Source organism: Antechinus flavipes, chromosome 4 (genome assembly GCF_016432865.1).
Source record: "Antechinus flavipes isolate AdamAnt ecotype Samford, QLD, Australia chromosome 4, AdamAnt_v2, whole genome shotgun sequence".
NCBI lineage: Eukaryota > Metazoa > Chordata > Mammalia > Dasyuromorphia > Dasyuridae > Antechinus > Antechinus flavipes.
In genome coordinates, this window is record NC_067401.1 from 259,262,512 (window position 1) to 259,274,326 (window position 11,815).

An 11,815-nucleotide genomic window follows, 5' to 3' on the forward strand; every position below is an offset into this window, starting at 1 on the left:
TAGTCTATATTGTAATCTACCAAAGGAGACTAAGAAAAATGGGTCAGACAGGTAGGAGCAGACTCAAGACAGAGAGTTCTGATTATCCAGGAAGAAGTGATCCACCATGTTAAATACTATAGAGAGAGGTCAGAAAGGCTCAGAATTAAGAAAAGACCATTTACTTTGAGATCATTGGTGACTGTCTACGAGGACTGAAAACACTTTTATTTCCTGATTTTCCCATTATTTGCATTGCAATTTTGTTCCATTTTATTTTTTATCTATTTGAATTATGGTTCCCATGGTTAGTAGAATAGCCACTTAATATCTTGATTTTAAAAGTTCCCATTCTGTTTTGTTATAGTGATTTGGGTCAGCTGAGGAGCAAGTACTTATCTTCTAAAATACCCTCACTGAACCCAAGTAATTTCTATCTGCTAAATGGGGTATCACACTGGCAATATGTTACAATTTATTTATACTCATCTTAACTCACATCTTGGCTTTTTGGACCATTTGCAGTCTTGAATCTTCTGAAATCATGGTGTTCCATGAGTAATAGATTCAAAATGTCTCTGGGTGAGGATTGGTGGTAAAAAAAGATGTATTGGAGGGCATTCACCTTGGAATTACAGAAAACTTTATATGTTCAATTATTCTCTATTGAAATTTCCTGAATATTTCAATGGATTTTAAGAAGAACATGATAAAAATGGATACAGAACCAGACTCAAAGTTGAGAATATCTGAGTTCAAGCTTTACTTCTAACACATTCTGCTTGTGTGTTTCTGGGCAATGCACTTAACTTCCCAGCCACCCAAGCAACTTCCAAGTTTTGGAATAGTTGGTAATTTGCATTGGTAAAGTTTCCACATAGCATTTCCTAAGTCATTGAAATAATAGGTCATTTTCTGTTTCAAATAGTGACCACAAGAACTATATATTTGACAACTGACTTGTCTTGGAAAATCTAGGTTGCATAGTAACTGAAACTTTAAAGGATGCTTCATTATTGGTTTAGATTATAAGCATGATATAGTAGATTAGCTATTGAGGTTGCAGACTCTTAAGAGAAAAACAAATACAAAAGTATGCTTTTTAGAACACTATAGATTTACAAGCTTGTGGTTTTCTTATATTTAATGCAAGTTTATCTTTGAGCTAACATAGAATTTATTTTGGTGTTACCAGTCATTTATCACTGTTACATGATAATATAACAAATTTTCTTTATGTCATTAACCAAACTACCTTCTTTTGACACTACAAGCTGCAATTTGTTCAGATTTTCTTTATGTCAGTTTTTTGTTTCATTTAAAAATGTATTTTCACTTCTTTCTGTTCTCTTTTTCCACAACCAGCAGAAATTAGGAGTCTGATGCAGCCTCTCTTTGGATAGAATTTTTTCAGGCAGAGAAATTTGAAATTGTGATTTGTCCCTGACTAGAGCTTTGATGTGAAATAAATTGTTTATCTGTAGCATCTGCAGTGACAAATTTCATCTTTGAAGAAAGCTTATCTACAGTTCCCTGAGGTGAAGAAATAATGGTTCCTTTTTGAGCCAATAATCACCTCCTCCCACATTTGCCTGATTTCAAATGATGTACCTGGTTAGCTTTATAATCCAATTGGGGAGGTTGTAGGGTGACAAGGCTGAAGAAACAAGCACATATAATTCACATATATTCTCAAGAGCCCAGTGAATGGCTGAATGGTGTATATGTTTGGAGTGAGCATTAACTCCTACGCTCAGGGTATTGCCATTCAGGATTTGGAAGCATTCTTATTCCTTAGTGACTCATTGTATAAGGGGCCAGTGTTTCTGGCTTCCATGTTCACCCTTCTTGATATAATAACCTGGCACCTTAAAGGTTATTTTTAGTCAAGCAAAGCAAAGACTAGAAAAAAATCATAATCTAGATAATGTAAGCACCTCCTCCACTTCTTTATATTTTTATATTACTTATCTGGATGTTTCAGATAAAAGGGGAAAATGAGGGTTCAAATTATACTAACAATTGCTTTATTTATGCATGCTTTATTTTTTAAATAGGCTTAAGATTTATTGGATTTCTTTTGTAAGCCATGACTTGCTTTCCTAGTACATTATTTTAAAAATTATAGTTAATAAAGACAAAATTGAGTAGAATCTGTTTTCCCCAGACCAAAATAAATCTATCTTTATTGTCTGCAAGTTTCTGGATTTACTGAAATGCTATGAATTTAGATAGTTGAATTTTCATCAACCTCCACTGTCTTTGCTGAGGCCAAGGAATAAATCTCTTATTTGAACCATCTATAAATCAATTTGCTCTGTCTTTTGTATAAATGAGTTGTGTAGGTGGAACAGTATATCCACTTTATCCCTTTTCTAGTCAATTAAAGCTCTCTTTTGCACTAGCTTGGGTTATTGGGGTTCTTTTACATCAATGATTTGTATGCCTATACTATTCATTATCAAATGAATTGAATTTTTAAAAGCATTTTCTGGCTTCTAAACCATAGTTTTCTTATGCCTAATTAATACTCCAAGCCATATGTAGGTTTTTGATGTCTTTTCACTTTGATGTACAGATTTGACTTTAACAGGTGAGCTAATGAAGCCACACCATAGGAATATCCCTATACCCCACCATTCATCAGTTACTTTTGAGTAAGCAGTATTTCCTGTTGTTTGAGTCCCCTTCTGATCTAATTTTGTTACCCTAACAGTTTAAGGTAGCAATCCATTGAAATGAAATCTTTGTGGCTGAAATCAATAAAGAACTATATAGTTGCTGTCAAGGTTTCTTTTGCAAGAGCATATTTTATATGAATGCTTTTTGTTATAATAATTACTTAAGCATAGGTTGGTGTCCAATAAAATATCAAGCCAGGATTTTTTTAGTTTATAATCCCTTGTGTTCCCCTTTATTCAATAATCAGGAAAACTCCCAAGTTTATGCTGATAGCTAATTCTGTCTTCTTCTATGGGAATGTAAGAAGACAAGCAAAAAAGAGGTTGGCAATATACTTTAATGCCTCTCTGGTAAGAAAGTTGAAAGGTTGAAAGTATGAGTTGGATGGAGGCCATAGATGAGTATAAAGTTTTATGCATCTATCTTTCATTAAAAACTAAAATGGTTTGTTGAAGGACATATCATATCTGATTACTGTAGCAAATGATATTCTGAATTTTGTAGAAGAGTGGGAGGAAACAGGAAACATAGATTCATAGAATACTTAAACTGGAAGGAAATATGAAAAAGTTCCAGGAAGTAGAAATTTCTATCACATTTCATAGTACCAGAAATAAATTCATGGAGGAATTAGATGTCTTAGTGTTTCATTAACAATGGAAGAAAGAGATGGGTATGGGAGTTCATACTTTTAATCTCTGCAACTGAGAAGACTGAGGTTAGCTGATCTCTTGAACTGGAGTTCTGAACTGTGGTGGGCTAAATAATAGTATATAAGAGTATACAAAAAGTATAAATATAATTTAGGTCTTCTTCTACCAAAAGGTGATAAAATCAATATTCATAACTTATTATTCACAACTTAAGACCAATAGCACTATTTTATTTTATACAGTCTTCATGAGAATGGTTTACACATGCATTGAGATTATCCTTGATTAAAATATGAAAATGGAATATAAGCTTTTGCAGATGATTGCTTACTACAGGGTTTCTCTCTCTAGTTATACAATTTTTTTTTGAAAAAATATACAGGGTTTTTCTCTTTAGTTATACAACTTTTTGAAAAATATACAATATTTGATCCTACTCAGCCTGTTGTTATTTGATCATACACAGAAATATATTCAAGGGAGAAAATGTAGCCTAAAAGTCTCTTCTTGAACGTGCATATCTCTTCTTGTCTTAATAAGACACCAAGTGATTCTACTCCAGTATCTTTGCCAAGAAGACCCCAAAATTGAGTCATGGAGAGTCATACATGACAGAAATGACTGAACAACAACAAAAATGTGATTCTAGGACTGATGCTGAAGGATAGCTTTGTTAAAAAAATATCCTCTGAAAATTGTCATGAGAATTTCCCAGCCTGGGTTCCATGAGAACATAAGTAGAATCTCACCCACAAAGAAGTGTGCAAGACTGAGAATCAAGATATAGTTGAAATCAAAGGAAAAGAAACTTACTAGTGCATTATTAATGCATTAAAAAGGATGCTTGAGCTAGCAGTTACTTAAGTTTTTTAGGGTACAGATTGGGATTTTTGAGATTTTTAGAATCATTTAGAGCATACAATCTGAAGCAGAGTGTACAAGCTCTAGGGTTATAGTAATTGCTTAAAGGTCAGATTTGTTCAATAGGTCAATTAATCAATCAGCATTTATTAAGTGACTACTATGTGCCAAGCATTGTGCTAAGTGCTAGGGATAATAGAGGCAAAAGGCCTCAAAGTAGTTCATAGTCTAATGAGGGAGATAGTATACAAACAGTAAACATATATAAGATAAATATATTTGTATAAATATGTACAAAATAAACTATAGGTAGGATTAATAGGGAATAATTAACAGAAGGAAGACAATAATTAATTAGAATTAAGAAGGGTTGAGAAAAGTTTATTGTAGAAGATGAGATTTTAGTGGAGACTTGAAGGAAGCCAGGGAAACCAGTAGTAGGAGGTGAAGAAGAAAAATGTTCTAGGGATGAGGAACCCTTGGCTCTTGGTTGAGGAACAACAACGAAACGAATGTTATTGGCTCAAAGAGTATGGAGTGGGGAATGAGACATAAGAAGACTGGAAAGATGGAAGGGCTTTAGCTTTTCAACTTAAAATAAAGGATTTTCTATTTGATCCCATAGGCATAAGGAGCCATATGAGATTATTGAGACGTCTGGTGGTAGCAAGGTCAGATGTTCCTGTGGGAAATACTTTTCTCTGAACTTAGTCTTAATGATGTAGTTTAGGAAATCAATTTCTAGTTCCAAATGATGTGTTTGGGATTTGCATCAAATGATGAGATTGAGATTCAGGCCCCCAGTGTTGGGATTCATTCATGTGAAGAATTCACAATGGCCATTCTCTTTGGCAAAGGTAGATTTATTTAGGAGAAGAGATTCAGACAAAATGAAGAGACACAACAGATGCCAGGAATGGTAAAAATGAAATAGAGTTGGGAGAGCATAAAGTTAGCAAAGAAAAGGGTTTTAACAGCTAAAAAGACAAGTTCCCTAGTGGAATTCACAAGTAACTAGGAGAAAGGAAACACCTCATGAGACTGCCATATACCCTTAGCTGGTAGACAAAATCCTAACAGGAATTTAACATCCTAAAAGAGTTAATTAGCTACAAGGAGAAAGTAATAGAAGCATAGCAGTGATGAGAGGAGAGACAACATGTGGCATGGAGGAGGAGGAAGAAGAAAGACACAACAAGGCAGAGTATTGTGCTGAACTAGTCCACAGGGGTTCAGCAAAGATGACCTGAGCAATGAACAAATTTATAAGGGAAATTTAACCTCATGGATTTGACTGGACACAACAAAGCAGGGCTGCTGGCGACCTCCACTAGGGGAGGGAATATAAGGCTAAACTGATCCCGAGCAGTGCCTCTCCCTATTTACCTCAGGGAGCAATTCCATCAATACTTCATTCTTTCTTGGCCAGTTGCACTTAGCTCCTCAAGACCTCATGATTATCAGAATTCCTTGTATTGGCAGGAAATCTCTTTAGATGATTGCTGCTCCTCTTAAAACACAACCAATTTTTTTTTCATCCTGTTATTTCCAATTGGAAGGGCAAATAATGGTCAAACTCCATAGATTTATTGCCTTGGTCTCAGAAGTTACTTTATCTGGGGGGGTGGGATGAAGAGGGAAATGTTTTTCCCAAGCCCGATCACTTCCTTCATGGTATCAAAATTAAGTGAAGCATAAAAAGAGGAGACATATTCTCACTCAAGGACATTACTAGCATCACAAACAACATCCTGAATAAAGTCTAAGTAATAATAAAAAGTATCTATTGATGAAGAGGGGCTTTAGATACTCCTATCTTCTAATGATTTTTAAAAAAAGACTTTTTCAACGTCTTTTGTTTTTAGATCATTAGACTTTTCCCCAGTATCCCTTCTTCTGAGAGAAATCAATCCCATAAGCAAATAATATTTTATTTATTCATTCATTCATTCATTCATCTATCTATTTATCTATCTATTAAAACATTTTTGTTTACAAAACATACATGGGTAATTTTTCAACTTTGACCCTTGCAAAACCTTCTGTTCCAAATTTTCCCTTCCTTTTTTCCATCCTCTCCCCTATATATCAGGTAGTCCAATACATATTAGATATGTTAAAATATGTGTTAAATTCAATATATGTATACATATTTATATAGTTTTCTTGCTACACAAGAAAATTCAGATCAAGAAGGAAAAAAAACCTGAGAATTATATTGTACTTTCCAGCATAGGTTTACTTTTCTTCTGGATTTTAGTGTTTATTGTTTTTTGTAGATTCCAAGTTTTGGAGAGATGTTTTATACCATTTCTTCTTACCATGTGCACCTTACTAAATATGTTTCTAAAAGGTGATTGAAGTCTTCCTAATTGATACTAGTGGGGATTATACTGTTGGCAATCACAGCTTCTCAAGGTTACCCCCACTTACATTTGCAGCTGATTCCTGAGGACTCAAATTTCCAATGCTATTGGAAGTTGAAAAAGTCGCTTTAAAGTGTGTGCTACATATTCATTCAGTATATTGTGTTTCTGATTATGCTTCTTCACCTGTATCACCTCATAAAAGCTTTCCCATATTCTCTGAATTCTTCATATTTGATGTTACTTATGTTACAATAATAGTCCACTACATTAATGAACTACATTTTCCTAGTCTTTCCATAATCAATATACATTCATCTATGTCCACTTTTTTTTTGCTACACAAAAGTATTTATATGAAGATTTTCATGTATATTGGATTTTTTTGTCCTCTTGGGCCATATGCCTAGCCATGAAAATTTTTAATTAAATAGGATAATTTAATTGCTTTTATAAAAAGCATGATTCCAGTTACTTTCCAGGATTGTTGGACCAATTCATGGTTTTGCCAGTGGTGTATTATTTCCGTCTTTTGTAATCTTTGTCATTTTCCCAGATATGAAGTGAAATCTTCAAGGTGTTTTTCATTTCTTTTATCATTAGTGATTTGAACAATCTTCCATATAGTTATTCATATTTATAATTCTTTTGAAATTTTTTCTTCATATCTTTTGACCATTTGTCTATTGGAGAATAGCCTCTGGTTTCATATATTGGTGTAAGTTTTCCATGCATTTTGGATATCAGATCATTACAAGATATATTGCATACAATCACCTCCTTTTTCCTCCCCACCAATTAAAAGTAAAGTATGTATTTTCACATAAGCATTTTCCTTTAGATCAGTATGGCTGTGAATCATGGAACACCATCATGTTAGTAGAATTCGATTTTTAACTTGCCTAAAGGATAATGTAAAAAACCATTATGTGTACAGGTAAGCTGCAATATATCATGAGCAGTGACTTGTGCATAAGAATGAAAAAAAGGCTTTAAAAACATGTGGGATTGGAAAAGCAGGTGGGTCCATCTATAGCAAGCAGGAAAAATAATAGATGGATAACTTTGGTACTTTAAAAGTACTGTTGTAGAATTAGCATTTTCCTGATGTATTTTCTTTCATCCTATCCACAACATGAGGAACCTAGACCCATCTTCCTTCTCTAATCTATAGGTTCAGGCTTTCCATAAAATGATATAAAAACCTGCTTTTCCCAAAGCAGTTTCTATGTCCCTAAAAGTATACAAATTTCCAGCCCAAGGCAATTAAGAGTTTCTTGAACTTGATGGATTTCTAAAGATTATATCCACGAGTCATCTAACTATACATAGAGTAAACCTTCTTTTTCTAAATTTGCTGACCTGTGAGGGACCCATTTTGTCAAACCTGAAATAAATGAATGTCCATATTAGAGCTATCTCTGACAAGTATTCATAAAATATTAAAAAAGAACTAAAGGAAAGTCTACTATATTGTATAATTCCTTTGTAGAAGATTTATAGGAAAAAAAGAACTAAAATTTCAGCAGATAATAGAATACCTACATGAATGAGATTAAAGCAGCATGATATAGTGCAGTGGTGTCAAATTCAAATAGAAATCTATTCCTGTAAATTGTATATCACTTTGAAAACCACAAATTAACATTTCTGGGTTGCACTGTATTTTTATTTAATTACTTAAACATTTCCCAGTTATATTTTAATGTTTCATGTTGTACTCTTCGGGTTTAACTTTTCAGGTACTCTTTAGATTCAGGTTGGAGTTTTGCAGTGTCCCTACTTCTATACTGCAGGTATAGTACTAGAGAAATAAACTTAGGAGTTAAAAGTCACCTCCTATATTTACTATCTGTGTGACCCTAGGAAAATTATTTAACCTCTTCATAATTCAAATATCTCTCTGAGCTCAAAATCTGTGATCCTATAATTACAGATTCTTTAATTGAAGATATAGAATGGATTTCTGTACACATAAAGATATAGATAAATATAGATATTTATGATATAATATAGACAGGCATAGATATAGATAGATATAACTAAAGCTATAGTTATATGGATGTGTTTCATTGCTCTTTGGATAGCATCGCTATAGAAGGAGACAGAACATTCAAGTAGACACTATAAAAGAATTCACAGTTTGATGGCATCTCTTTGAACTTGGTTTTGGGAGTTTCTGAGAAGGGGAAGACTGAAGAGAGGAATTTTTCCCTCCATTTTTTTTTTTTTTTAAGAATGAGTTCTGATTTCTAGACAAAGATCCTATTTCTCCCCACCTCTCTAAGGACTGGTAGCACATCATGACAAAATAGTGGCAATCCCAGAACCAATGAGATTCTCTGTACCAGTCCCATCCTGGTCTTGTTAGATTAAAAATAGGAAAAATAGGAGACACAGAGTCCTGACCTTCTCTCCACCTCTAATACCACTTTCAACTAAAGTATTAGTGCTCATTTATGCTATTTACCTTCTAATTGGATCTTTCCCTTCCCCTTGCATTGTTATGTATATCCTGTATCTACTTATAGTATTAAAAATATCCAGAAGCTACAAAATCCTTGACTGGTGTCATTCAGATTGGCATAGATGGAAATTTAAGAAGAGAACTATCCTTTTAAAGAGATGGAAAACACAGCTTTATTGCTGAGCTGCAGGAAAGAAAGAATGGACACTTTTAGCTACCAATTTTTTTCCAAATACATTGTCCATTTTTGGAGGTATATATATTAATATATTTGATCAATTTCTGTTTATTCACTTTATTTTTTATGGTTTTTATTTCTGTTAAGTTCTGCTTTTATTTCAAAATTTCAGGATGGAAAAAAAAAGAAGAAAAGTTTAGCCTCAGGGACAATTAGTTTTCCCATAAATTGTCCAGAGATAACAAAAAAAAAATACCATTAGGTAAAGTGTCTTGATTCTATTGTTTGTTTGTTACTCCATGTTTGCAAGTCATCAGGTTTATGTGAATGAATGTAGATAAGTGTTGGGCTTGATTCTTCTGATTGCATTGTTATTTGCTGTATATTGGGACAAGGGAAAAGTTATTGGTAGTATTTTTCATTTTAAGTTCAGTTTGTACTGCTATCTGTTTTCATCTTTGCTTATGGATTATACCTTCTTGTATCAATTGCATATGGTCTCATTTGTTTATATGATAATGTGGTATGACTATGAATATTTGCTGAGTAATATAGGATTGCTGGCTTTATTGATTAATAAAAAATTGAGCAATTTATTTAGAATAGTAGTTATCAAATTAAAACAACTCTGAGATACCATCTCATAGCATATAACAACATGACAAAAAAGAAAAGTGATAAATGTTGGAGAAGATATGGGAAAATTGAGTCATTAATACACTATTGTAATGTTGTGAACTGATCTAACCCTTCTGGAGAGCAATTTGGAACTATGCCCAAAAAACAACCAAACCATGCATTACTTGTGATCCAGCAATACCACTACTAGGTCTGTATCCCAAGGAATTCATAAAAAAAGGAGAAAGGATTTACATGTGCAAAAATATTTATAGCAGTCATTTTCATGGTGATAAAATATTGGAAATCATTAGTTGGGGGATGGATGAGTAAGCTGTGATATAGGAATGTAATGGAATACTATTATGCAATAAGAAATGATGAACAAGAAGATTTCAGAAAAAATTGGAATTACTTCTATGAACTTCTACAAAGTAAAATGATCAGAATCAGGAAAACAGTGTACACAGCATCAGCAACACTATGTGATATCAGTTATGGTCAAGACAACATGATGATCCAAGACAATTCCAAAGGGCTCATAAAGGAAAATGCTATCCGTAACCAGATAAAGAACTGATGAACTCTGACTACAGACTACAAATTGGACATATTTTTGTCACTTACTTTATTATTTGTTGTTTTTCTTTTGTTCTATTTCTTCTTTCACAAGTATTACCAATATGGAGATATGTTTTACATGATAGCACATCATAAACTAGATCAAATTGCCTGCTTTCTTTGGAATAGGGGAGGGGAGGGATGATGGGAGGGAGAAAACTTTGAAATTCAAAATCTTGTAAAAAGAATGCTAAATGTTTTCTTGCCATGTATTTAGGGAAAAATAAAATACTATTATATATGTTAAAAAGAAAATAGCAGTTCTCAAAAGGTATCAGGGACTCTGGGAGTTCACAAGATCTTTTCAGTTAAAATTATTATAATAATAGTAAAATATTAATATCTTATAATACTAAATACACAGTAACATACAAATATATATTCTACTAAAATTAAGATTAATATTTTGATGTTGAATATAATAAATATTAGTTTGTAAAATCATCTTGAAATTAAAAATTTTGAGAAGCACTGAAGTGATTGAATTGTAGCATGTTGAAGGCATTGAAAGTTACAGAACTCTCCTAAAACCAGAACTAGATACAGAGTTAAAGTGAAAGATATTTTAAGAATATTATGAAGAATATGGAAAGTCTTAGAGGACAACAGAGTAACATTCCAGATGAGGTCACTTGGGAAGTGATCTGTCTACTGACCTACTGGCTCCTTCAAACATTCTTCCTATGCTGACTGAAAAAGAGAATAACAGGAAACTAATATTCAGGCTACTGTCTGAGGAGGAGGAGTTGGTTTAAAAAATCAGGAATTCTTTTGAGAAAAGAAAATATTTTCCAAAACAAATTGAAAATCACATTTAAGTTTGGAAATAACATTTCATTAGTAGTTAATGGTAATGGTTCCTCTTTTTTCTAACCCAAATTAGAGATCTTTTCAAGATGAGGAACCATGTCTCCCAGGAGAAAATCAAAGGACACTTGGGTTATTTAAGTGTCAGATATACTTCAGCATTGGCAGGCAATAGAATAAAAAAGAGAAATATATTGATTCAGAGTCCAAAAGTAATATGTCTTGTCTCTATACAGTCTCACGAATGCACTATATATATAGAGATCCAATATAGCATTAGTGAGATTCCATAAGAAGCATATACTCCTTCTCCCCTTCATCCACCAAATAACTAGCATTTATATAATACTTTATGGTTTGCAAAGTAGTTCATAAACATCTCATTTTATTTTCACAACAGACCTGGGAAGTAGGTGCTATTGCTATCACTCTTTGTAGAAGAAGAAACTAAAGCAGGCAAAGATTAGGAACTGACTTGCTGCAGATCTCAGAGTTGGTAAGTTTCTGAGGCCAAATGTGAACTCATATTTCTGACTTCAAATTCCACATTTTATCTACTCTGCCAAATAGCTATCTCTCCTAT